Source organism: Bubalus bubalis, chromosome 22, assembly GCF_019923935.1.
Source record: "Bubalus bubalis isolate 160015118507 breed Murrah chromosome 22, NDDB_SH_1, whole genome shotgun sequence".
NCBI classification, from domain to species: Eukaryota; Metazoa; Chordata; class Mammalia; order Artiodactyla; family Bovidae; genus Bubalus; species Bubalus bubalis.
Window position 1 is genome coordinate 10,582,844 of NC_059178.1, and position 23,440 is coordinate 10,606,283.

General features: G+C 38.8%; 1 protein-coding gene across 8 annotated transcripts in view; it reads right to left on the bottom strand.

Annotated features, from left to right (window-relative positions):
• The window catches only part of DCC (DCC netrin 1 receptor), a 1,367,203-nt gene extending 1,346,622 nt beyond the window's left edge, over nucleotides 1-20,581 (bottom strand). For 5 of the 8 annotated variants that reach the window (XM_044934810.2, XM_044934809.2, XM_044934814.2 and 2 more), the window contains exon 1: nucleotides 20,284-20,580. The gene's annotated coding sequence lies outside the window, so the exon portion shown is untranslated. Of the gene's footprint in view, nucleotides 1-20,283 lie in introns of all 8 variants that reach the window. The other 3 variants (XM_044934808.2, XM_044934811.2, XM_044934807.2) reach the window with 1 other exon arrangement.
• Between the last annotated feature and the right edge of the window lie 2,859 nt (nucleotides 20,582-23,440).

Here is a 23,440-nt window from a genome sequence, read left to right on the forward strand (position 1 = left end):
GCGTGTGAGATGAGTGCAATTGTGCGGTAGTTTGAGCATTCCTTGGCATTGCCTTTCTTTGGGATTGGAATGAAAACTGACCTTTTCCAGTCCTGTGGCCACTGCTGTGTTTTCCAAATTTGCTGGCATATTGAGTGCAGCACTTTCACAGCATCATCTTTCAGGATTTGAAATAGCTCCACTGGAATTCCATCACCTCCACTAGCTTTGTTCGTAGTGATGCTTTCTAAGGCCCACTTGACTTCACATTCCAGGATGTCTGGCTCTAGGTCAGTAATCACACCATCATGATTATCTGGGTCGTGAAGATCTTTTAGTTCTTCTGTGTATTCTTGTCATTTCTTCTGAATATCTTCTGCTTCTGTTAGGTCCATACCATTTCTGTCCTTTATCAAGAAAAAATGAAATTTTGCCATTTGCCACAATATGAATGGACCTAGAGGGTATTAAAGTCAGAAAATGACTAATCCCATGTAACTCCAATTATATATGGAATCTAAAAAACAAATGAAAAAAAAAATAGAAATAGATTCAAAGACAGAACAACATACTGGTGGTTCCCAGAGCTGGGGCCAGGGGTGGGGGTGGAGGACTAGGTGAAGGGAATTAAAAGATACAAATTTTCCATTATACAATAAGTCACATGGATGTAAGGTAGAGAACAGGGAATACAGCTAGTACTGTAAAAACTGTTTGGTGACAGGCGATTACTAGACATCAATTTTTAATGTACATAAATATCCAATCACTACATTGTAAGCCTGAAACATAATACTGCATGCTGAATATACTGCAATTAAAAAGAAAGCAGTGTTAATATATTTTTGTCACAAATTTTCTATTCTGTAAATAATCATCCATTAATTACAACAGAAAAGGAAGGGCAGTAAATAGACACATTCAGTACAAGCAAGACAGAACATCAAATCTGCTAAGTGTGAAATAGAGGAGAATTTACAAATCCCAGGAGAAAACTTTCATTTCCTTATCTTTTGAAACTCACATCTGAATTATCACACACACATATATATATATATACACAAAGAGCAATTGTGACATCAGAGGACAACATTTCTTAGTCTCCTGTAAAATCAGTTACTACATTGCAGTGACATCTTGTTTTTCACCCTTACGAAATGCTAACTAAATGGTAAATATATAAAAAGAATTTATATTTGTATAACTAATTTTCAGTTTTCTCTATCCTTATGCTATCTGTCTTTTGACATTTATAATCCATATTAAAATTGCATTCATATTTACAAATTAGTTTGAGAAAAATGATGGACTTGCCCAAAGTTACACACAAGAAAGTGAAAAATATAGTTACACACTAGAAATTGAAAAATTCTGATTTAAAATCTGGTTCTCTTTCTCCCACCTCTCTAATTATCGACCCACTGGTAAAAAAAAAATTTGCTTGGAGTCAGAAATTGGAGGAGGGTTTATGTGCTGATTGAAAGGAATGTTTTTGTTTATCTTCTTTTTCCAAATTAGGAATATGATAGTATTGGGAGGAAAAAAGCATTTTCAGGTTCAGTGGTTTAGCTAAAGGCTCAAGGCAATAAATTTGCAACAAGACTCAAGTTTCTAATCTGTACTCTGTAGCTGGCAGAATAGGTGAAATTCATCATGTCACTTACCTTCAATTAACTGCTTCAATTTTCTCAAGGAGCAAGCCAAGGAGACACAATCACATACGTGTGATTGATATATTGAATTCAGAGCTGATCACTCTTCTTTATAGCCCTCCCTTAGGTTCACTCACCCCACTAAGGGAAAGACCTTTGAGTCATCTTGACCTCACGCTGACACTTCTGTCTACAGACTAATAACTGCTGGGATAGACCAAGATCTTTCATTCTACAGTCTTCTTAATTCATTTACTAAGTATTCGTTCAGTCATGCATATGGTCTCTGAACCACTCCAGGTTCTGGGACTACATGGGAAAAAAGACAAAACCCTAGGCCTGGCTGTGCCTACATCCCTATAAAAGAGAGGAGGAAAACAGGAAATCTGCCAGATGCTACTGTGAATGCAATACCAGGGCATCACAAGGCAAAATGAGGAGACCCTCTCCTGTCCAGTAACCCAGAGGACACTGAAGAGCAGACCACCCAAAGAATGGCTCCAGGGACACCATGAGGCTACACGAGAAGAGGAAAAGTATACAGTATAACCACACAGTTTCAACAAAATCTCTGGAGAGCCTGTGTAAGTGAAAGTTAGTCGCTCAGTTGTGTCCAACTCTTTGCAACCCCACAGACTGTAGCCCTCCAGGCTCCTCTGTCCCTGGCATTCTCCAGGTAAGAATACTGGAGTGGGTTGCCATTCCCTTCTCCAGAAGATCTTTTGAACCCAGGAATCGAATCTGGGTCTCCTGCATAGCAGGCAGATTCTTTATTATCAGAGCTATCAGGAAAACTCTGGCAGATAGTTTAAGTAGAAACAAAAAAAGGAAAAATCTTGGAGAATTTGGTCATTGGATACTGGTATATTACAAATTTAGATGATCCAAGTGTACTGCATTTCTCCAGGCAAAATAAAGCCCAGATTGAGGCCATGCATCTGAAGCATGATGGATGTCCTCAAAAGGGTAAGGTCAAGCTACTTATGGGTTTACAGAAGTAAGATGAGTATTAAGGTTGCCATAGCTGCTGGCAGTAAAGGTGATGTTGAGAAAGGAAGGCTGGCTTCAAACAAAGTTTTCAACAGCATAAACTAAGGGGCTTTCAAATGACCAGAAATTTGTTAGATAATCAATGGTACAGCAGGGTGGCATAAGCTACAGAGGAGGGAGAATTATTGCATTGGCTACAGACAAATCAGTCTCAAAGGAACTTAAATTTCAAAGTCATCCCCAGATCTCACTATATATATGTATGTTATGGTAATGCAAAGTGTCTCCTCTGCAGAATACGAAAAGGAAAGAGGGTCTCTGGGAAACAGTCGGGCATGTTAAGTCAAAGTAGAGTGAGCAAATCTGTTGAAAACTGAATGTGGTTCCCAAAAGAAAGAAGCCCAACATGAAGAATTGGAGGAGAAAAAGCACCGAGTAGTAGCAGAATGAATATGTGGCTAAATAATCTTGTGCCATCACCCGTGAACAGGACAAAAGGATCACGGTGCATGGTTCCTGAGGTTCCAGGACTCAACAGGGTGAGATTCTAGATAGTGTTGCGGTCGCATTAGATGGATACCTGCCTGTACTGCGGGTAAAGTTATAGGGGAGAGACTCTGAGCTTAGATTCCAGAATCTTTTATAATGAGTAATAAGCATAGAGGGAAACATTATCTTGGTTATATGAGATAATAAGCATTCCTGCTTTTGCTTAAGAAGACTTAACTTCTACGCTCAAAGGCTGTTTGTATTAACAACCTTGAAGCAGTCTGAACCAAAGGGCAGTCCATCCCATGAATACAATATAATTTTCTATTCCTTCACAAGTGATGGATACTGAGTTGCTTCTAATTTGGGGCAACTCTAGGTAAGATTACTACACATATTTATGTCTAGGGTTCATGTGCATGTTAGTCTGGATTTTTCTTGGCTAGCAGTGGGACTGCTGAGTGATAGAAATATATGATTAAATTTGTAAGAACCAGGAAACAATTTTCTAAGGTGGCTGTATCAGTTTGCATTTGGATCAGAAGGATCTGAGAGTTCCATTTATTCCACATGCCTTCTTTAGTTTTTTCTCACCCTATTGCCCTGGCTAAAAACTATAGCAAATATTAAATAGAAATGAATAGAGCAGGAACCCTTACTTTGTGGCTAGAGTTTTAACTACATTTCTATAGCAGACACAGAGTAAGTCATGTTATCTACTTTTGTAATGAGCTTTGTAACTTGTATCTTTAGAGTAATTTGACCATTTGATTTTTATTGACCTAAAGTTATTCATAATATCTCCTTGCTATATTTATTATCTATAGGATCTGTACTATTTTCTCTCCCATTCCTGGTGTTGGTAAATGATTTCTTTTTTCTTCTTTGGCCTGACTAGTTGTTCATTCACCAGTTTAATCAGTTCTTTCCATGAACAAGTTTTTTATTTCATTGATTTAAAAACTGTTAAAAATGTCATTGATATCTAAGTATTATTTCCTTCTTTCTGCTCTCTTTACTTTTTCTAGCTTCTTAAGGTGGCACCTTTAGACTTCTAGATTTTTAATAAGCATAAAAATATTCCTTTAAGCATTGCTTTAGCCATATTCTATAATTTCTGGCATGCTGCATTTTATTTTTATCCAATTCAAGACACTGCTATGTCTATTTTGATATATGGGCTAGGAAGAAGTATAGTATTCCCAAAGAGTTTGTTCAAGTATCCTTCTGTTACTGATTTGTATTTTAACTTCATTGTAAACATAAAACATATCTTTAGGATTTTATTTTTAATTGGCGAGATTTTTGTTATGGTCCAGAATGTGGTCTTGGTAAATGTTCCCTCTGCATATGAAAAGAAGATACATTTTCTATTGTGTGAAGTGCATATAAATGTAATGTATCAGAGCTGTTTGACAGTACTACTCAAGTCTTATAAACCTAATGATTTTCTATTTGTTTCATCAGCTAATAAGACAGTGTTGAAATCTACAACTATACTTATGGATTTATTATTGAGATGTTTTTCATCTGTATTCTGAAATATTCTGAAGCATTTTTATAGATGCCTCCTTATTTAGGACAGTTACATCTTTTTGATGCAGTGATATCATTATATATTTCTCCTCTTTAGATCCTAATAATATTCCTTATTCTGAAGCCAACTTTGTGTAATATTAAAAGACATGTGCATGTTGTTTAGCATTTGCAAAGTACATCTTTTTTCCTATCCTTTTACTTTAAATTGTCTTTATATTTGCAGTGTGTAAGTGTGGTGTTGGTAAATAGTATGAGTTGTCTTGCATTTCTACCTAATCTGACAATCTTTGCTTTGCCTTTTAATTAGGGTTTTGGCTATTTACAGTTGATTAAATTATCAATATTTGGATTTAAATTTTTGAGTTTGCTAGTTGTCTCTTTGTCCTATCTGCCCCTTCTTTTTCTCTTTTTCTGACTTATTTTGCATTCTAGTTTCTTTTTTTCTTTTCTAATGATTGCACTATTGGAATCATATTAATAATTTTTTAGTACTTGTTCCAGGGTTTACAAATTCATTTTTAACTTATCAAAGTGTACCTTCAATTAATAATATGTAACACTTCAGGTATATTAAAATATTGTAACAACCTTTGTGCTACTAAATACATATATTTTACTTGGACATCTGTTATAAATCACAACACATTGTTAGATTTTTTTTTTGCTTTAACTTTTTAAAAGATTAAATAAAAATATATATTTATCCTGATAGCTACCATTTTCTGTGTGTTTATTTCTTTTTTAGATTCAGATTTCCATCTTTTATCATATTCTTTCTTCTTGAAGCACTTCCTATTAAAATACTTCCTTTAGTGCAGGTACTCTAGCAATGAAATCTGGATATGTTGGATAGAAGTGGTATTTTTGATCTGTATGAGATACATATAGCATCATCAAGTTTAAGACCTTTAAAAAGACCTTAACATCCTCTATAATAGTGGTTGTCAGGTATTTTGTGTTGGTGGAATTCTAGAATTTGTAAAAAAAAAAAAAAAAATGCTTGAAATGATTATGAAATGAGTGGGGATTTAAAAAATAAAGCTTATAAAAGAATAATGAAATAAAACAAATCTTTGATGGCTATTATGCTATTTACTTGGAGAAGGCAATGGCACCCCACTCCAGTACTCTTGCCTGGAAAATCCCATGGACGGAGGAGTCTGGAAGGCTGCAGTCCATGGGGTCACTGAGGGTCGGACACGACTGAGCGACTTCACTTTCACTTTTCACTTTCATGCATTGGAGAAGGAAATGGCAAGGCACTCCAGTGTTCTTGCCTGGAGAATCCCAGGGACGGGGGAGCCTAGTGGGCTGCCGTCTATGGGGTCGCACAGAGTCGGACACGACTGAAGCGACTTAGCAGCAGCATGCTATTTACTAGTCACTATCACTGCTGAGCGCCAAAGAATTGATGCTTTTGAAGTGTGGTGTTGGAGAAGACTCTTGAGAGTCCCCTCAACTGCAAGGAGATCCAACCAGTCCATTCTAAAGGAGATCAGTCTTGGATGTTCACTGAAGGACTGAGGCTAAAGCTGAAACTCCAATACTTTGGCTACCTCATGCAAAGAGTTGACTCATTGGAAAAGACCCTGATGCTGGGAGGGATTGGGGGCAAGAGGAGAAGGGGACAACAGAGGATGAGATGGCTGGATGGCATCACCGACTCGAAGGACATGAGTTTGAGTAAAATCCAGGAGTTGGTGATGGACAGGGAGGCCTGGCATGCTGTGATTCATGGGGTCGCAAAGAGTCCGACACAACTGAGCGACTGAACTGAACTGATCACTGCTTAACTATTTATCACAAATTGTTTATTACCCAACATATTTAATTTTAAATATTAAAGAAGCAAAACAGTCACAGGTTACAGTAAACCCAAATTCTACCTCAAACTATGTTCACATTAGACCCGGTTTTTTCACTAACAGTAAATTATTCTCCATTGTTTTCAGTGTTGAAGCTCCTCTTTCCATCAGGTAAAATGCACATGCTCATTAAAATCTAGCAGCACAGCTCTGAAGGATGTTTTAGAAACTTTACATGACAGGAGACTTACTATATAGTCCAACTTCTACATTTTATAGATGTACAAACAAAAGGCAGCTTAATATTATATCAGAATCAAGACTAAAATTTAGGCCAAGAAAGCAGTGCTCTATAGAAAACTAATAAATTGTGGCATTGGTTATTTTTCTATTTAGAATTCAATGGTTTAGGTCTAAAACTGCTAAACAAAAAGTTTTCTTTTTATTGCTATTCTACCTCCAACTGGCATGCAAGCAAATTTAGTGAAAATAGGAAAAATATGTTATCATCTCTTTTTTTGTCCTTGTCTCCCAAAGAGACAAGAATATTGGTCACATGAAAGTGCACCTATAAATGTATGAAATTAGATTAACCTCTCACTGACTTAACAAAGTCTCTTGGCTTTTGTATCATGCATGCATCTATGCAAATAGATACATATCCCATATGTTTGTTTCAGCATCAATGCTTTCTTAGTACCATCCAATAGAAGTGGAGGATTCTATCCCACTTGGTTTTGTATGTGGCAGCCAGGGTATTTGGCTCTGATCTTAACCAGAGAAAGCAAAACCTGTGCCTTTGCAAGTGTTTGTACAAGGCACACCACAGTACAGACACAATTTATCATTTGTTTTTGATCATTTATACTGACTTGATCATCAACTATTTAATAATTCCATCACAGACTAAAAAATAAATTGATTATTTTGGGACAAAACTTACTTACATCAGTTCATATTGACACAATAATGGCTCTGTCTTACGTTATGAAAAGTGCTGGTGACTGTTCATTCTCAGAGAAGGTAAGCAAGTAGCAGAGCAGGATACTTCCAGCCTCCTCTGCAGTGGTGCCCCAGAGAAAAACCTTGTCCAAGATGCACATTGTCAGAGATTATCTCATCCCCCTGTCAAACGTGGATTATAAAGACCCAGCAAAAGAATAAAGTAACAAAAATTACCTCTACTCCTCCCACTAAATACAACAGCCACAAATTACTGGAAATCTTTCCAATTATGGCTCTAAAATTGAGCCTTCAATTGGGAACTAACAAAGCCTGCTCCACTGCTAATCCTTAGATAATTACAAAAATTCGAAAATGCCTGTCATGTGATTGAAGTAGACACTTATAAGGCAACAGGGTGGCCGTGGTCACTAAAGAGATGGGAATTCCGATGAAGGATGTGACACTGTGGGTGTTAGCACATGCAAAGAGAGAGGACACCTCTCTTTTCCTATGCCTGTTGACCTCTGTGCTCCATGCTCAGTCTCCGGGTCTAAGTGCATTCACACGTCTTGGCATCTTTTTCAGATGTTCCCATGAGAAATCTTTCTGTATTCTCCTGTACTCTCCAAGTAGATAGTTGGTTCTGATCCTTAAAAAGGCTGACCTATGTTGGGTCAATCCACCATTGACCTACAATACAAGCTAATTCTTTCAAAAATTCAGTTTTAGCAAATGTTCAAAAGAGCACAACATAGGAACATTTTATACAGGTAAAAGAATTATAAAATAAGCTCATAGCGTATAGCATCTTATATATCTGATATTCTGAGTTTACCAGTTACTTGTAAAAGCATTACAAATCAACTAGTTTCCTATCTCATAAGGTCCTACACCACATCTATGAAAGCAACCATGACCCCTCTAGCCTTCTTGGTCTCCTAGTAATTCATACAACACATCAGAATTAGTCACACTATTTAGCAGCTAATCACTTGCTATCATGTAGTTGTTTTCTAATTATTTCATGTACATTATTCTTGGCACCTCACAGTTGCAATCTTTAGATTAAAATGACTGTATCTCATACCACCCATGTGTGCCCTGTACCTTTTGAATTTGTGATGATCACATAAAGAGCACTCAATACTAGCTTACTTTTCTCTGTGTATGCTCACAGCCTGCAACATACTATCACATCCACAGCCCCATCAACGGTACCTCAATAACCTAATGCTCTCTCTTCTTCTGTCTACAGTCTCATCGTATAGGTTTAACTCAGTCTCCTGTATGTCTTAACTGTTACATCATGGCCAGAACTTAGTCAATGATCCCTTATATTTCCTTACATTCTCTTTCCTCATGTAGCCTATACATACTCTTGCAGGCAGGAACTATATCTAAGTCATCTCTATCTCCACCATGCCTAGCATAGTGGAGCCCAAGTAAGAATACACATGGTATTTTACCCTTTTTGTAAGTGTCCCAAAATTTAATGTAGTACCTGACACATGGTAGGTAGTCAACCAACGACTTGTTAAATGAATTAATAATGAGATAAACATAATTAAAAATTAAGCTAGATTGAGATTAAATAGAACATTCTTTGTTAAAAATGTAGGCATATACAAACTCTGATTTTCAAAAAGTTGTAGAAATAAGAAACAGAGTTGCTAAGTTATTTATACTGTACAGATCTAACTTTGATTGGCAGCTTCAAATTCTTTCATGATCAAAATTCTAACCAGGGAATCTAAACTTAGCAAACTAAAAGGGGGAATGAGATGGGGGAGTAGAGGACATGAAGCTCACCTCCACCACAATCAAAAAAAATACATGTACAAAAATTCTCACAGAAAACTGGGAATTGGCAGAAAAACTCCTATACAACCAAGGCCGCAAGAAAGATTCCATTTAACTGGGTGCATGCTCAGTCGTTACGTCATGTCCAACTCTTCGTGATCCTACAGTTCGTCAGGCAGGATCCTAAAGGAAATCAGTCCTAAATTTCATTGGAAGCACTGATGCTGAAGCTGAAACTCCAATACTTTGGCCACTTGATGAGAAGAACTGACTCATTGGAAAAGACCCTGGTGCTGGGAAAGATTGAAGGCAGGAGGAGAAGGGGACAACAGAGGATGAGATGGTTGGATGGCATCACCGACTCAAGGGACATGAGTTTCAGTAGGCTCTGGGAGTTGGTGATGGACAGGGAAGCCTGGAGTGCTGTAGTCCATGGGGTCGCAGAGAGTCAGACATGACTGAGCAACTGAACTGAACTGAGGCTGTCAGGATCCTCTGTCCATGAGATTCTCCAGGCAAGAACACTGGAGTGGGTTGTCATTTCCTTCTCCAGTAACTGGATAAGATGGGTGGGGTGGGGGGAAATGTTGGATCCAGATTTGTGCCACTGAAAGGTGTCTAAGAGGACAAGAAGGACCACATCGAGAGTCTCTCACCCTGGGAAGTGACTCAGGGTGATTGCGTGTCTCTCCTACATGTAGGAAACAGTTCCTTTGGTGCTGGGAGAACAGCTGGGAGAGCAGAAAGGCTGAAGAAGCCTTGCGAGCTGACCCCACCCTGAACGGGGTGATGACTGCCACTGAGCTGAGAGGAAGTCCCACCTGACACTCTGTGCAGGCCTCAGATCCTCCAACACCAGGCAAAACCCCCTATCAAAGCAATAATGGCCAGCACACACTGGGGAAAGATGTGGCCCACATCCACATTAAATCCAGTCCTCACATCAACAATATTGGGCACACACAGTTAACACAGGAACACTTTCACATTAAGAACCCCCCTTCTAGACCCCAACAGATAACTGTTTCATCTAAATTTATAGAGATAAAGTTAATAAATTGAAAATGCAGAGGGATAACTCCCAATTGAAAGAGCAAGAATGAACCCTTGAAAAAATAAAACAGAGAAAATCAGCCTTCCAGGTCCTGAGTTCTGAAAGTTGGTAACAAACATGCTAACTGAATTAAGACAGAACACCAATATAAACACAGATCATTTTAACAAAAAACTAGAAACTATAAAAAAGACCCAATCAAAAATATATAGCTCAATTTCTAAGATAAAAAGCACTCTAGAAGCCATGAATAGCTGACTAAATGACACAGAATAATGCATAAGAGATCTAAGAAGATAAAATAATGCAAATCACCCAGTCAGAACATCAGACAGAGGAATTCCCTGACAGTCCCATAGTTAGGACTCTGTACTTGCAGTGCAGGGGGCCTGGGTTCAATGCCTGGTTGGGAACTAGGATCTTGAAAGCTGTGATGAGGCCAAAAAAAAGACAGAAAGATTAATAAAAAGGAACATATGAGATTTATGGGCCATACACATAACAGGAAACCCAAAAGGAAAAGAAAGAAGAGGAGAGGATCAAAAATGCATTTGAGGAAACTCTGGCTGAAAACTTACTAAATCTAAAAGCACAGAGGGTTCCAAACAAGATGAACTCAAACAGAACCACAAATGAAGACAAACCGTAACCAAAATAGCAAAAGTTAAAGAAGAATTCCTACAGGCAGCAAAAGAAAAACAGAGTCACATTTGAGGGAATCCACATAAGACTATCAGCTGATTTTTCTGCAGAAACTTTGCATGTCAGAGAGGAATGGCATGATATATTTAAAACCCCAAAAGGGGAAAATTACAATCTAGGATACTCTACCCAGAAAGATTATCATTTAGAATACAAGAGATAAAGAATTTCTCAAGCAAAAAAAAAAAAAAAAAGAATTCAGCAATACTAATACTACTACTACTACTCTAGAAGAAAATGTTGAAGGATCCTCTCTAACTGGAAAAGAAGCAAATATTTATAGGAAAGGGAAAATCCCAATGGGAAAGGCAAATATAAAATCACTTAAATAGGCCAGCATACAGATTTCTTTAAATTATAAAAACAACTACAGTAAACAGTAAAGGGAAAAGTATGAAGATATAAAATAGGACATGAAAGACACAAAATGTGGGACAGCAGAATAAAAACTGTAGATCTTTTAGAATGTGTTTGAACTTAAACAATCACCAGTTTAAAACAAATAGATATAATTATAATTCAAAATACATAAACCCCATGGTAACTGCGAATAGAAACCTACCATAGATATCAAAAAAAAAGAAAAAACTTAAGCATTTCACAGAAAAATCATATCACAATGGGAAAAACAAAAAGATGATGAAATGAACAAAGAGTAACTACAAAAACAAGTGGAAAACAAGGAATAAAATGGCAATAAGTACACACCCATCAATAATTACTTTAAATGTCAAGAGATTAAATGCTTCAATCAAAAGACATAGGGTGCCTGATTGAATAGCAACAAAAAACAAAACCCTTCAATATGCTTCTTACAAGAGACTCACTTCAGGCTGAAAGAAACACAGACTAAAACTGAGGATATGGAAAAAGATATTTCAGGTAAGTGGCAATGACAAGAAAGTAGAGGTAGCAAGACCATATCAGACAAAACAGACTTTAAAACAAAGCCTATGACAAAGGAGAAATAAGGACATTATATGGTGATGAAGGGATCAATATAAGAAGATTATATAATATATAGGCACCCAATATAGAAACACTTATGTGGAAAATTCTGAAAGAGATGGGAATACCAGACCACCTGACCTGCCTCTTGAGAAACCTATATGCAGGTCAGGAAGCAACAGTTCAAACTGGACATGGAACAACAGACTGGTTCCAAATAAGAAAAGGAATACATCAAGGCTGTATATTGTCACCCTGCTTATTTAACTTCTATGCAGAGTACATCATGAGAAACGCTGGGCTGGAAGAAGCACAAGCTGGAATCAAGATTTCCAGGAGAAATATCAATCACCTCAGATATGCAGATGACACCACCCTTATGGCAGAAAGTGAAGAGGAACTAAAAAGCCTCTTGATGAAAGTGAAAGAGGAGAGTGAAAAAGTTGACTTAAAGCTCAGCATTCAGAAAACAAAGACCATGGCATTTGGTCCCATCACTTCATGGGAAATAGATGGGGAAACAGTGGAAACAGTGTCAGACTTTATTTTTCTGGGCTCCAAAATCATTGCAGATGGTGACTGCAGCCATGAAATTAAAAGATGCTTACTCCGTGGAAGGAAAGTTATGACCAACCTAGGCCGCATATTAAAAAGCAGAGACATTACTTTGACAACAAAGGTCCATCTAGTCAAGGCTATGGTTTTTCCAGTGGTCATGTATGGACGTGAGAGTTGGACTGTGAAGAAAGCTGAGCCCTGAGAATTGATGCTTTTGAACTGTGGTGTTGGAGAAGACTCTTGAGAGTCCCTTGGACTGCAAGGAGATCCAACCAGTCCCTCCTAAAGGAGATCAGTCCTGTATGTTCTTTGGAAGGACTGGTGCTAAAGCTGAAACTCCAATACTTTGGCCACCTCATGCGAAGAGTTGACTCATTGTAAAAGACTCTGATGCTGGGAGGGATTGGGGGCAGGAGGAGAAGGGGACGACAGAGGATGAGATGGCTGGATGGCATCACCAATTTGATGGACATGAGTTTGAGCGAACTCTGGGAGTTGGTGATGGACAGGGAGGCCTAGCGTGTTGCGATTCATGGGGTTGCAAAGAGTTGGCCACGACTGAGCGACTGAACTGAACTGAAATATGTAAAGCAAATACTGAATGTGTAAAGCAAATACTATCAGATTGACAGTAATACAATAGTAGGAGGCTTTAACACCCACTGAAATCAATGTGTCAACAGATCATCAGAAAGAAAATCAACAAGGCAACAGAAGTCCTAAATGACTCAATAGACCAGTTAGATTCAATTGTATCTACAGGACTGCACATCTATAAGAGCAGAATACACATTCTTTTGAAGTACTCATGGAATGTTCTCCAGAACAGACCACATACTGGGCCATCACAAAACAAGCCTCAACAAAAATTAAGAGAATAGAATATATTAAACATCTTTTCTGATCACAACAGTATGAAACTAGAAATCAACCACACAAAGGAAGAGAAAAAGAATAAATATGAGGAGATCAAACAACTTTCCACTAAAACACCAATGGGTCAAAGATGAAATCAAAGAGGAAATTTAAAAATATTTGGAGAAATATAAAAATGAAAACATAACTTTCCAAAATCTATGGGATGCAACAAAAACAGTTTTAAAAGCAAAGTTCATAGTGATAAAGGCTTTCCTTAAAAAAAAAAAAAGAAGAAAAGTCTCAAACCGACATCCTACTCTAGCACCTAAAAGATTTAGAAAAAGAATACCCAAAGCCCAAAGTAGGCTGAAAGAAGAAAAATCAGAGAGGAAATAACTAAACAGAGATAAAAAGTAGAAAAAAGTTAATGAAAGAACTGGCTTTTTGAAAAGATAAACAAAAGTAATAAATCTTTATCGAGGCTCACCAAGCAGAAAAGAGAGAAGACTCAAACAAAATAGGAAATGACATAGGAAAAATAAAATCCAATACCACAGAGATACAGAAAAATAAAAGAATACTATGAACAGTTATGTGTCAAACTTGACAATCTAGAAAAAATGGAAAAAATTTAAAAATATACCTCCTGCTAAGACTGGATCCAGAAGAAAGAATCTGAACAGACCAATCACCAGAAGTGAAACAGAATCTGCAGTTAAATCAAAAAGCAAATAAAAGTCCTCCCTGCAAATAAAAGTCCAGGACTGGACAGCATCACTGCAGAATTCTACCAAACATATATATAAGAACTATCAATCCTTCTCAAACTATTTCAGATAACTGAAGAGGAAGAAACACCCCCAAATTCATTCTACAAGGCTACTATTGTCCTGATATCTAAACAAAACAAAGACGCTACAAGAAAAGAAAATCACAGGCCAGTATCTTCAATAAATACAGATGCAAAAATCCTTAACAAATAGTAGCAAACCAAATCCACAAAAATCAAAAGGATCATCACGATCAAGATGGATTTATCCCAGGGTCACAAGGATGGCTCAACATAGGCAAGTCAATCAATGTGATATACCACATTAACAAAAGAAAAGAAAATCCACATGAGCATCTCAATAGATGCATAAAAAGCATTTGATAAAATTCAGCATCCATTCATAACAAAATTAAACAAAATTTTTAATAACAAATATTTAACAAAATTTGTTCCCTCTAGACCCATTAAAGTGGGTCTAGAGGGAACAAATCTCAACATAATAAAAGCCATTTATGATCAACACACAGCCAACATGATACTCAATGGTGAAAATGTGAAAGCTTGCTTGCTAAATTCAGAAAAAAATGACATGGAAGACCTCTCTCACGTCTTCTCCCTAAAATGGTATTGGAAGTCCTAGCCACAACAGTCAGTCAGAAAAAAATGTGTATCCAAATTGGAAAGAGATAAAACTGTCACTACTTGCAGATGACATGACGCTCTATACATAGAGAATCATAAAGCCTTCACTCAAAAACTATTAGAATTAATTAATGAATTCCACAAGGTTAGTAGAATACAAGATGAATAAACACAGATCTGTTTTATGTCTATACACCAGTAATGAAATCAGAATTTTTTAATCCTATTTAAAATGATACCAAAACACACATAGGAATAAACTTAACCAAGGAGGTTAAACACCTATACACTAGAACTACAAAACAATGAGGAAGGAAACTAAAGAGGAGCCAAAGATATTATAAGATATCCCATGTTCTTGAGTTAGAAGGATTATAGTATTAAAATGGCCATACTACCCAAAGAAATCCGTAGATTTAATCCAATCCCTAGGACAAAATACCTAGACACTTTTCCCCAAACTAGAATAAATACTTCTAAAATATATATATGAAACTACAAAATACCTAGAATTACCAAAGTAATCCTAAAAAAAGATAACAAAGCTGGATGAATAATCCTCCCAGACTTTAGACTACATTACAAAGCTATAATAATCACAACAGCAGGGTATTGGCACACAAACAGATACATCAGTGGAAAAGAATAGAGAGCCCTGAAATAAACTCATGCACTTATGGTCAATTAATCTATGGAAGAGGAGGCAAGAATGTACAATGGAGAAAACAGTCTCTTCAATAAGTGGTACTAGGAAAATGGGACAACTACATGTAAAAAAATGAAATTTGAACATTCTCTAACACCATATACAGAAATGAATTCAAAATGGTTAAAGGCCTTAATGCAGGATTAACATCATAAAACTCCTAGAGGAGAACACAGGGAGAACACTTTTTGACATAAATCATAGCGCTATCTGTCATATAAAGCAAATGAAATAAAACTAAAAAGAAGGAAATGTGACCTAATTAATTAAAAAATTTTGCATAGCAAAGGAAACAATCGATAAAACAAAAATACAGTCTATAGAATGGGAGAAAATATTTGCAAATGATATGACTGACAAGGGGTTACCATTCAAAATATACAAATCACTCATACAATTCCACATAAAAATTGAATTCAAAAATGGGCAAAAGCCTTGAATAGACATTTTCCAAAAAAAGATATACAGATGAATAATAGGCACACGCTCAACCTCACTATCAGAGAAATGCAACCACAATGAGGCATCACCTCAGATCTGTCAGAATGGTTACAATCAAAGTCTATAAATAGTCTTACAGATGGCCAATAAACATATGAAAGATTCTCAACATGGCTCACCTTTAGAGAAATGCAAATCTAAACTACAGTGAGGTATCATCTCACATCAGTCAGAATGACCATCTTTAAAATGTCTAAAATCAATAAAAGCTGGAAAGGATGTGGAGAAAAGGGAACCCTCTTGCACTTCTGGCAGGAATGTAGATCAATACAGCCACTGTGGAGAACAGTATGGAGATTTCTTTAAAATCTTGGACTAAAACTACCATATAACTCAGCAATACCACTCCTGGGCATATACACTGAGAAAACCATCAATTCAAACAGACACATGTACTCCAATGTTGTACTCTTTACAATAGACAGGACAGGGAAGCAACCTAGATGCCCACTGACAGATGAATGGATAAAGAAGTTGTACATAAACACAATGGATTATTACTAATCCATAAAAAAGGGATGAGAATGAATCCATTGAACTAGAACCTGTTTGTTTAGAGAGAGTGAAGTAAGTCAGAAAAAGAACTATATATTGACATATACCATTTGGAATCTAGAAAAATGGTACTGAGGACCCTATCTGCAGGGCAGGAATAGAGAACCGACTTGTGGACACAGCAGGGGAAGGAGAAGGTGGGATGAACTGAGAGAGTAACACTGAAACAAATCCATCACCACTGTAAAAGAGGTAGCCCCGTGGGAAGCTGGTGTATGATACAGGGAGCTCAGCCCAGTGCTCTGTGATGACCTAGATGGGTGGAAGGATGGGCAGAGGGGGAGGTGGAAGGATGGGGGTTGGAGGGAGGTTCAAGAGGGAGCAGATATATGTATACTTAACAGCTGATTCACACTGCTGTACTACAGAAACTAACACAATATTGTAAAGCAATTATTCTCCAATTAAAAATAAAATTTTATAAAAGTCTTAAATAACAAATGTTTGAGAGGATGTGAAAAAAAGGAACCCATGTACACTGTTGGTAGCAAAACAGTATGAAGATTCCTTAAAAAAAAAAAAAAATGGGACTACCATATGACCCAGCAATTCTACTCCTGGGTATATATCAGAAAAAGATAAGAACACTAATTTGAAAAGATGCATACACTCCAATGTTCATAGCAGCACTATTTTCAACAGCCAAGACATGGAAGTAATGCAAGTGGCCATCAACAGATGATTGGCTGAAGAGGATTTGATATATACACCAAATGAATTATTATTCAGCCATAAAAAGAAGGAAATACTGCCATTTGCAGCAACATGGATGGACCTAGAGAATATTACGCTTAGTGAAACATGCTGGACAGAAAAAGACAAATACTATATGATTATCACTTATATGTGGAATCTAAAAAATACAAATGAACATATTTACAAAACAAACTGACTCACAGATATAGACAAGGATCTAGTTACCAGGGGGGTTACCCAAGGGGAAAAGGGAAAGGATGAGATCAAGGTATGGGATAAATTAATTATTTTTTAATTGAAGGATAATTGCTTAACAGAATTTTGTTTTCTGTCAAACCTCAACATGAATCAGCCATAGGTATACATGTATCCCCCCTCCCTTTTGAACCGCCGTCCCATCTCCCTCCCCATCCCACCCCTCTAGGTTGATACAGAGCCCCTGTTTGAGTTTCCTGAGCCACACAGCAAATTCCCTTTGGCTATCTATTTTACATATGGTAATGTAAGTTTCCATATTGCTCTTTCCATACATCTCATCCTCTCTTCCCCTCTCCCCAAGTCTATAAGTCTATTCTCTATATTTGTTTCTCCACTGCTGCCCTATAAATAAATTATTCAGTACCATTTTTCTAGATTCTGTATATACGCGCTTGTATATGATATTTATCTTTCTCTTATTGACTTCCTTTAGGTTCATCCACCTCATTAGAACTGGCTCAAATGTGTTCCTTTTTATGGCTGGGATTAAGAAACAAACTACTATGCATAAAATAAATAAGTGACAAGATACACTGCATAATACAAGGAATTATATCCATTATCCCATAATAACCTATAACAGAATATAATCTTAAAAAAATACTGAATCACTATGCTAGATACCGGAAACTAGCATAATATTGTGAGTTACCTATACTCAAAAACAAAACAAAACAAAATAAAATTAGCAAACTACAACAATTTCCATTTTCTTCCCCCAGTGGAGACTCTCTAGGAAATGTTCTTGAGGAAGTGTGGAGAGCAGAGAGATACTCAAAATTCAGGATAGAAGGGTAGCAGAAAAATCAACAAATTACCTGGATATTGTACACATTAGTTATTCACACTGCTGGGTTTTACGCTTTGAAATGAAGTATAATACAAGACATAAAGTCCACTGCTTTGAGTAGAAGCTGTTTTAGACTTAGAGGAGGTACAGTGATTTCCTCTAAAGATCTGCCATTCACCCCCCTTCTCAGCTCTAGTAAATCTGCCAAATTGGTCTTTATAAACCCAACATTACTTCCAAATGGTAAACGAGGAACCGCCAGGAGCCACATAAGGAGAGAGGATTCTGGTGGAGAGAATGAAAGGAGAACACAGAGGAAAGAGCACAGAAATGGGAAATTAGAGGTCGGAGCTCAGTGTTGCTTACGTCACAACAGTGCCACCAACGCCTCTGTGTACATACTGACCTGGATCGAAGTGTCCTCTTCATGACATTTCAAAGAAGAGGTATTTTGCTATTTCATCTTTCAATACAGAATATATGTGAGGCAAGAACCAGATGGACTATCACAGAAGATATTTATGCTCTGGCAGCATGATTTCTAGTATCGGCAAATCACCTCCATTCCTTGCCCAGAAATCATGAGTTGGTACACAACACCACCACTTCAAAAACCAAAGTCACAGGCCACACACCTGCTGACACCCACCTGGTGTCTGACACCATCTGGAACTCTGCTTTCAGGAGGCCTGTCTCCAAACGGTCTCCTCTTCCCCAATTGGATTTTCCTGGTTCTGATGTGTTTAGTGTGAGTTCCGGATTCACTGAGACACCACAGAATTCTGCAGCTTCCCTTCTTCGCTAAGTAGCCATGTATGTTTCACCTGTGTTTCGCGTTAGGTCTAGTATACATTCACACCTGAGCCATATCAGCTAGTATAATTGCTCCCTTTTTTTCCTCCTCAAAACCAAATGATTTTGACCCTTTGGGGTCTCTTAATTTGGGCCCTAAAAAGTTATTCAACTTACTCTTGCACAAATTTATGTTCCTTTTGCTGGATTAAATCATCATTATCGTGTCTTCAATTTTAATATTTACTTCTAAACATCTTGATAAAGATTCCAGTCCAAGTAGAAAACACCCCTAACACTACCAAAGATTTGTAATACTTGTTTCGATCACATCAGAAAACACCCCAGTTTAACAGCTTAGTGCTCAAGACTGTGGCATGTACACTTTGTCTTAAGAAGTCATAACTTTCTTTACCACATAAGCAAGGAATTTAAAGCAGTGGGTTCTTACTCTGGAACTAAGAATGAACTTTAAAGAGAGGCTGAAACGGAGTTGATTCCTTGTAAGTGGTTAAAGCATGCCACAGTTCATCTATCTCAAACCCTGAGCTGAACACTAAAGCTAGCTTTAAAAATATTCTGACAAATTTTCATGCAAACTCAACTGTACCATTTTCATCATCACAGGGCGAGATCATGACCTCAAAAACCCACTCCATCAAGCTTTAACAGCTCCCTTGATTCAGTAGAACACGTTCCCCTTGTACTAAGCAGAAATCTGTTTCCCTGGAATCTCCCTTTGCTGCTAAAGGAAAGCTTCCCTTTACTTCTGGCCTCTGGAGTCGTGGCCACATCAGCAAAATGTCACCTTGCTCCCAAATGGCTGCCCTGAGAATATTTTAAGTTTTCCCCTTAGACCATTTATCATCAGTTCAGACGTTTCTAGTTTCTTTACCAATGGCTTCCTGGCCAAGCCACCCCGTAATCACTCTCCTCTGGATGAAACGCAATCTGAAAGCATCCCCACAAAACATAAGCCTTGAAACTGAGTTCAGTGAACACATCCCTTGACTCTGTCTTCTCCGCAGGATGTAGGTCTTCTTTGTAGGATGTAGAAAACTGAAAAGAACAGCAGCCATCTATGACCACATCAACACAGAGACACACACACACACACACACACACACACACGAGGTAATTTGCAAGTTGACAACTGTCTCAACTGTACCAGAAAGGTAAGGTTACAAAACTACAAGTAACCCAGACTGTAAGGGAAGACAAGACCCTCCAGGGAGAAGAAGAATGCACACACCTGTTCACCGAAGAGAGATGCTTCTGGGCACCACACACACTCGGAAGGACAAATCAGCTAAAAGTCTAAACAAACTGCTAAAGGCTGAATGTGGGCCAGCGTGACAATGTAAAACTCCAGTCGCCGGAGGCCCAAGGAGAATTTGTACCCTCTCGCAGGCTCCTTCTCCACTTAAGGTGTTCGGTAGGAAGATAGAGTGGTGGGCGAGAAAGCAGGAAGCTCATGGCTGGGGAGACATAGATGTAGGGAGGAGCCTGGCTGTGAGCAAGCGCAGAGCCCCTCTGGACGCTTCCCCCGCCCCCAGAAGAAAAGCCAGAAGCTTTTGGAAGAAGAGCAACAAATCCCATCACCTGAGGGCACAGGTGAAATTCACTGCATCAAGAGAAGCGAACAAACAAAAGCTGCTGCTGCTGCGGAAGCGGCCGGTACACGTCCCTGGGTCCAGATTTGAGGGATGTCCCACCAGGGAGGCTAGGCCAGGATCATAGGAATAAAAGCCCCAGGATGCGTGGCCAGAGAGCTGTGTCTGCAGCAATCACCGAGTCGTCATTTCTAATACTTGCACATCTCCCTTCAATGCTAAACGTTTCCTGGCTAATCTCATTCTTGACTCCTAGAAAATTTTTCTAAGAACTCGCTCCTGTTTTTCCCCTAGTTGGGCTACCAGGCGAAGCCTTTTGAATGGGTACCAATGAATGGGGTTTAGACAATGCCTTTCCACCAGGGCTTTGAAAATAGATAATAAATAGAGAAGGGGAGAAAAGGGTTGGCGGATTAAAAATTCAACAGCCCTCGCAGCTTAGCTGTTCTGTTCCTTATGCTAGCCTTCCTCCAGATCAACTTTTTGTATATTGAGATGATTGAGACAGAACAGGGTAATACAGAGTGTGGGGAAAAATTTCCCCAATCTCCAAGAATCTTCCCCTTCCCCAGGTTCTTGGAGGACAGGTAAAGAAACACCACGGAGAGGAAGGAGAATTCGTGTTTGTCCTCTGCAAAGACTGCATGAGCCTGAGGGGTGAGCTTGCAGCGCTCAAAGCCTGGCGATTGAGTTTGTAATGAGCAGAGCCAAGCAGAGGCTCCCGCGCCGCTCTGATCCTTCTGAATCAGCCCCACCGCTCGGCTCCCTCTGCACCCGTTGGAAGAGCCTCCAGGGTGTTGTCTGTGCGGTTGTTGTCTCAATCAGCACTGCAAGCTTCTTTTCCTCTTCCTTCTCACCCTCCAGCCCTCAACACTGCCAACTGCGATGGGATTTTCATGATGCAAGTAGGTCTTTACCCCACCTGCACTGCTTGGCATTAAATAAGACCCTGAAGTTTCCAGAGCCCACAGGAATGGGGGGAAAAGACAAGAGAGACAATTATGGTCCTCTTAAATGTATTCGGTTTCCCTCCATCTAATCTCCAAAGCCTCCTAGGCATGCAAACCCCAAGAGAATGTGTTTTTAGAAGTTGCTTGGACTCTGAGAGAGAGGGAGAGGGTGGGAAGATTTGGGAGAATGGCATTGAAACATGTAAAATATCATGTATGAAACGAGTTGCCAGTCCAGGTTCGATGCACGATACTGGATGCTTGGGGCTGGTGCACTGGGACGACCCAGAGGGATGGAATGAGGAGGGAGGAGGGAGGAGGGTTCAGGATGGGGAACACATGTATACCTGTAGCGGATTCATTTTGATATTTGGCAAAACTAATACAATTATGTAAAGTTTAAAAAATAAAATTAAAAAAAAAAAGAAAAAAGCCTATGTAAGGGGAGATCAAACCAGTCCATCCTAAAGGAAATCAATCCTGAATATTCATGAGAAGGATTGATGCTGAAGCTGAAGTTCCAATCCTTTGGCCACCTCACAAAAGACCCTGATGCTGGGAAAGACTGAAGGCAGGAGGAGAAGGGGGCAGCAGAGGAAGAGATGATTGGATGGCATCGTCCACTCAATGGACATGAGTCTGAGCACGTTCTGGGAGTTGGTGATGGACAGGGAAGCCTGGCGTGCTGCAGTCCATGGGGTTGCAAAGAGTCCCACAGGACTGAGCAACTCAACAACAACAAGGGGGAGGCAGGTTGAGCAATTCCATCATCAGAATGATGATGGAATCATGAGGGAATGCTTCCCTCTGCTACTTAGGCTCTTTGCCAGGAGTTTTAGTTTGTTTATTTCATTTTGGTCTTACTTTTATTCTTACACTGGTTTGGGTGCCAGTGTTGCAAGAGTTTGCAGTACCATCTTTTGATGTGAAGAAGACCATATTTCTTTCTAGTTAGGACCAGAAGCTTTAGATGGTTTGGTAACCAAGAGACCTCCCTCTGTCCCACTCCACCTCTCTCTCCCTCCATCCTTCCATCATCAGCTGTTTATTGATCACCTCCGTGTGCAAAGAAGTTTTTATCATTCTAATTAATGACAATTTATTAAAGTTGATGTAGGAGATCAGGGTAAATAAAACACAAAGCCTTTCGTCTTCTAGGTAAGGAACTAGTATAGGCTGCAGTGTGGTTGCAGCCTGCCCACCCATCGAGGCAGAACCACTGTTTCCTGTGCACTGAACTCCAGGAGGGCAGGGGGCGGCCTGTGTGGGCACCAGGTCAGCTCCAGGCCTGCACGATGCGCAATGGAAACGGGGCTCCATAAAGGCTTGTTGGACTCAGTAAGTGAGTTCAGTAAGTCTCAGTAAGTGAGAGTGTGTGTGAGTACACAGATGGCACTAAAGATTTTTCCATTCACCTTTTCTGTGCTCCCCCAAGTCACCTTTCACATAACAATCCCCATTACGAGTTGTTTAGACACACTGAAACCCACTAACCCTCCAGAAGCACCCAAAGGAATTTTTCAGTTCTCCGAGATTTTCAGCGATTCTACAGATCAGGGCAAAACAAAGGGAAATCACCCAAACAAAAGCAAGACCACGGTTCCCTGAAGTATGAATGCAGGCCTGTGGAAGGACAGAATACTATTATTTCTATGGTATGCATCTGTGTGTCTGTCTGTAAATTTGCTGGGGTTGGTGAGGCTGAGATGTAGCTGGGAAGGCTTCCTGTAAGTGGTAACATTTCCACTCCTTCTCAAAAGTCGGGTGTAACTTGGCTGGACAGAGCCAGAGAAAAGGATTTTCCATAGATGGGGCTCTTGGGGATGCACTGTGATTCAGAAACAGA